The sequence below is a fragment of the Myotis brandtii genome, unplaced genomic scaffold (assembly GCF_000412655.1).
Source record: "Myotis brandtii unplaced genomic scaffold, ASM41265v1 scaffold363, whole genome shotgun sequence".
In the NCBI taxonomy this organism is placed as follows: Eukaryota; Metazoa; Chordata; class Mammalia; order Chiroptera; family Vespertilionidae; genus Myotis; species Myotis brandtii.
This window is the reverse complement of record NW_005363938.1, coordinates 5,229,344-5,233,775: the sequence shown is the minus strand read 5'-3', so window position 1 is coordinate 5,233,775 and position 4,432 is coordinate 5,229,344. Positions and strand designations below refer to the sequence as shown.

At 52.3% G+C, this 4,432-nt stretch overlaps 1 protein-coding gene across 1 annotated transcript in view; it reads right to left on the bottom strand.

The window, feature by feature from the left end:
- The window catches only part of CALN1 (calneuron 1), a 425,613-nt gene extending 421,958 nt beyond the window's left edge, over positions 1-3,655 (bottom strand). Inside the window, exon 1 of the mRNA XM_014544450.1 lies at positions 3,506-3,655. The gene's annotated coding sequence lies outside the window, so the exon portion shown is untranslated. The remainder of the gene's footprint in view (positions 1-3,505) is intronic.
- Between the last annotated feature and the right edge of the window lie 777 nt (positions 3,656-4,432).

Below are 4,432 nucleotides of genomic sequence, written 5' to 3'. Positions count from 1 at the left end.
GAGGGAGGGAGGGAAAAACTTTAAAAATCCAGATTCCTAGCACTTTTCACACCTCCACTGCTCCCTCTGGTCTAGCCATATCCCCTCGCACTGGGATTTTTTATGGGCCTCCTAGCTGGCCTTCTTGCTTCCACCATTGCCACCTACAACCTTTTCTCAACGCAGTAGTTAGAAGAACCATTTTAAACATCTCTCCTGTGTTCCCAAGTGTACTTGGCTCTGGCTTGTCATGGCCTCTACCAGTCTTCCAGGGCCACCCTGTCTACTCCTGGTCCCCTGCTCCGGAGCAGAGCTGTGTCACTCTCAGGCCAGTACCCCCAGCTGGGAGCCAAGGAGACCCTAGTGACTATTAGGTGGCAGTGATGATATTAGGTGTTATTATTATCATTAGTTTGATATATATGTATTAAATCAATGACTTTCCCCAATAGTAGTGGCTACATACAGGCAGACTTATTGATTAATTGACTGAGCTATTGATTGAGTTGTTCTACACAGCAGAGAGACAGGGAACGTGCCTCCTTCCAACTAGAGCTGTTTTCCCTCCTCAGAGCCTCTTCTCTCCAGAGCACGAGGAAGAGAAAGCAGCACGTGCCCAGGGGGGCAGTGGTCACCTGGACTCTCCTCCGCAGCAGCCTGGCCCCAGGGACGCTCTAGGAAGCCACAGGCACCTGGCGCAGGTCCTTGTGCAGAAGGTGTTTTTTATTACAGTTCTCAAAAGGACATATTTTAGTCCGAATGTATTACAGTCATGGGACTCTTTGATCTGTCTGGCTCAGTTGTATTTCTTAAGTGATTGAGGGAGAAGTGGTTTCGCTTAGTCATTAGAAATCACCTATGTTGAAGGTTAAATGCCCACAGACCTTCGTGTATGAATGCTTTATGCAGTTTCAGCCCCGCACTGGGTCCTATGCTGGCCATCGGGAGGGTGTGATGACACGGAAGAGGTTGCCCCTGCCCCAGAGAAGTCAGGGGCCAGGGCCAGTGAAGGAGCCATTGGACCTGTTTAAAAGGTTCCACCCTCCCCATTAAGGTTTACTTAACACAGTGGTTCTCAACCTTGGCTGCACATTAGAATCACCTGGGAATCTTTTTAAAATCCTGATTTCCGGAGGAATGAGGCCCAGAAATCAGGATTTTAAAAAGATTCCCAGGTGATTCTAATGTGCAGCCAAGGTTGAGAACCACTGAAGTCTTAACACAAGGCAGATGCTTGCAATTGGAAGGGGAAAACATTATTTTGTACCTTCTGTGTGCAGAGACTTTAGCTAAATTATTCCATTTAATCCTGACAACTTCACCATATTACAGAAGAAGAAACTGAGGCTCCAGAGACGCTTAGGTAACTGGCGTAGGCCACACACAAGATGGGGAACTGAGATGCCAGTGAAGACCTGTCATCTCCCAAGGCCGTGCCCTTTCCACTCCAACACCCTGGTGATGGGAGCACCGCCAAGGCCGCGGAAAGAACACCCGAGGACCACAAAACCACCACGTCGCCAGGTCTAAGCAGGCTCCATTAGGATCTGTTTTCAGCTCCTTGAAAGCCAGCAGCCATCCAGTAAATTAAAAACAAAACACATACATACATCATTAAGTTGCAAAGAAAAATGGACACAAAGGAACCGTCTACTCCTTTCCTCACTGTTCACAGATCCCACCAGTCCAAGAACATGATCACACAACAGTGACATCTACCCCTGGGAGGGACTCTGTGAAGCCCCGTTTCTCTGGGCGGAAGAAGGGTGTGGACTCTTGAGCAATAGCACCTGGAGGGGCAGAGGGCCCAGGACGGTGGGTTCCCCAGAAGGTGGGGGACAAGAGCTATGAGAGGAGCTCCCGGGTTGGGCCCTCCATCTATGTCATAGATTCTATGAGCTCAGGTCACCCTGCTTCCAGGACCACAGTCCTACTCACATCCCCAGCCCCAGGCGTGAGCCCGACCCTCGCTGAGCCATTCACAGACCAGCTGGGAAGCAGAGCCTGGAGGAGCGCACCCAGCCCAGAATGCCGCCTCCCACAGGCCTCCTCTCCTCATTCTGCTTGGGCTTCCCTCATCCTACCTCCGCGGTGGCTTCTGTTTGCAGGAAACCTCTCTCCCTGGCCGCCTCCCTGGGAACCTATCAGGGAGCCCACCGATGGGCACGGTGATTAGGAATTCCATCAAGCTGCGACTAGTCTCCTAGCCGAAGCCACAGCTGAGAGTTCATTATTCTGAGACTTGGAATCACATGGAACCCGTGGCATCTGGGAGGCAGACATGCTGGCTTCCGGGACAGTCATCGGAGAAAGTTCCCAGCCTTATGCTGGGGGATTGGAAAGGATGTCGCTGCACACACCGTAACTGTTTGTGTAAACAGTTTAGGATCGGCTGGCAGTAACTTTGGGGGGAAATCCCCACTCCTGTGAGCTGTGTGTTGGCTCAGATCCCTCTCAAAGCTCGAATAGCGATGTTAATCGCCCACCGTGTTTTAAAGCCCCTGGGAAAGTCAGTCCAAGGGCTTTCCCTCCTAAGCTACTCTCCTGGGGGGCAGGGGGGGCAGTTTGGAAGCCTCCTCTCAAGGCACATGGCCCCTTGCTCCGGGCCCCTGGGGACTGCTACTCGGGGGATGAAAATGGCTCCCTCCGCCAGGGCCTGGCTTTCAGGGACATCTGTGAAGTCGTGTCAAGCTGACTGAGGGGGAACCTTTCCTTCGGGTAAGACTCGAGAAGAGCATTTCCCAGGAGGAAGCCGTGGGGGCAAAAACAAATCAAAGAAGGATTTGCAGATAGATGTTCTCTGGGCTTTAGTACAATTTGCAAAATGCAATGTAAAAAAAAAAAAAGAAGAAGAAGATAAATCTCTCCTCTCTGCCAGGCTAGAGCAGATTCCTGAATAAAAACAACTCTTTGCAACAGAACCTTACACTCGTCTGGAAGTGAGTTTCCTCAAAAGGCACAGGGAGAGGGGTATGGATTCCTGAAACCCTGCAGCAAGCATTTCACCGAGCAGCATTCAGAGTACAGGGGAGGGGAGCCTGGGGGACAGGTGTTCCTGCCGGGACAACGCACGGAGAGAAAGTTGTATGCAATGAGTTTCCCGATAACGGGCACAGCCATCTTCACACTGACCCGGCAGCTCATTGATTTAAGGAGCCAGTCAAGTCAGGGTTATGCCCTTTTCATTCTAACCGGAGGGAAGGGACCCGGCCAGGAGGGGATGGGTTTGCATGATCCCGAGCTTGAAGAAACATCTTTCCTGGCTCCTTCCAGCCCCTGAGGCAGCCGGGTGAAGCCAGGACCGAAGCGAACACATTGGGAGCTACCTCCAGACACCCCCGGCCCCTCCCCTTCCTCTGAAACCCATGAAAACTTGATTTGTCTCAACTAAACACAAGCTGGGAAATTGGAGAGGAGGCAGAGGGGAAGAGGGGAAGGAAGGGGGGCCAGGCAGCATCCATGCAGTCGGTTGTACTATTGATTTCGAGCCACATAAGCCCCAGAGTGCCATCGATAAGGATCATACCTCCTGCTGATCTCGGGGGAAATTCTCCAAGATCCATGGCTGGGAGTTAAGGAGAAGCTCTAAGCCATCAGGAAGGAGCAGAGCACTGCAGCTCCTCAGAATGATGGACCAGGGCGAGCTTTAATTAACAGGGTCTGGTGCCTCTTCTTTTTTGGTAACTGAGCAGATTTAAAGGGCTAGAGTCCCAATTTGGAGGGTGCCGGTGCTGCTCTGGCTGCTGCCGTGGCTGCTGCTGGAACAGCGTCCTGCAGACCTCACTTCAGCAGGGAGACGGAGCTGTGAAGGTGGAAAAGTGCAGGCAGGAAGGTCGTGGCTGCACGGTTTGCATCAGAACCACAGGGCATCAGTGGTCCACGGGCTGTCTCCCCGAGCAGCGAGAAAGGCGGCCTCCTTGGGTGCGATGGCTCCGGGGACACCCTCTCCAGACTTGGAACTGATGGACAGCGCCCCAGGCGGAGTGGTCTTTGCTGTGCTCCTCTCCTGGGAGCACTGCTGGGTGACAGCCACCACGTAAGCTGCATGCACACATGCCTACCCTTAAACACACACGCCTGCCCATGTACATATATACTTGCCCATGTACACACACATGCTTGTCCATGTACATATACATGCCTGTCCATGCACATGCCCACCTTCCAAACACTCAGATGCAAAGGCACGTGACCTGCAGCCAGCTAGATGACCACCCCCGCACCACCACCGCCCAGGCACCTGTATTTTACAGGTAAGGCACCAAGAGAAATAGCTGTGACACAGAGCAAGGCCAGGAGGGAGCCTACATGTGTGACCCTTCCCCTCCTGAGCCTGGATGTTCTCATTTGTAAAATAGCAGCTTTAAGCTAAACAGCAGTGCTCTTAACAGAGAGAGGAAGCAAAAGTCGAAACACAGACCTTAGAAAGCTTGTTCTAAGCTTAACCGCAGAG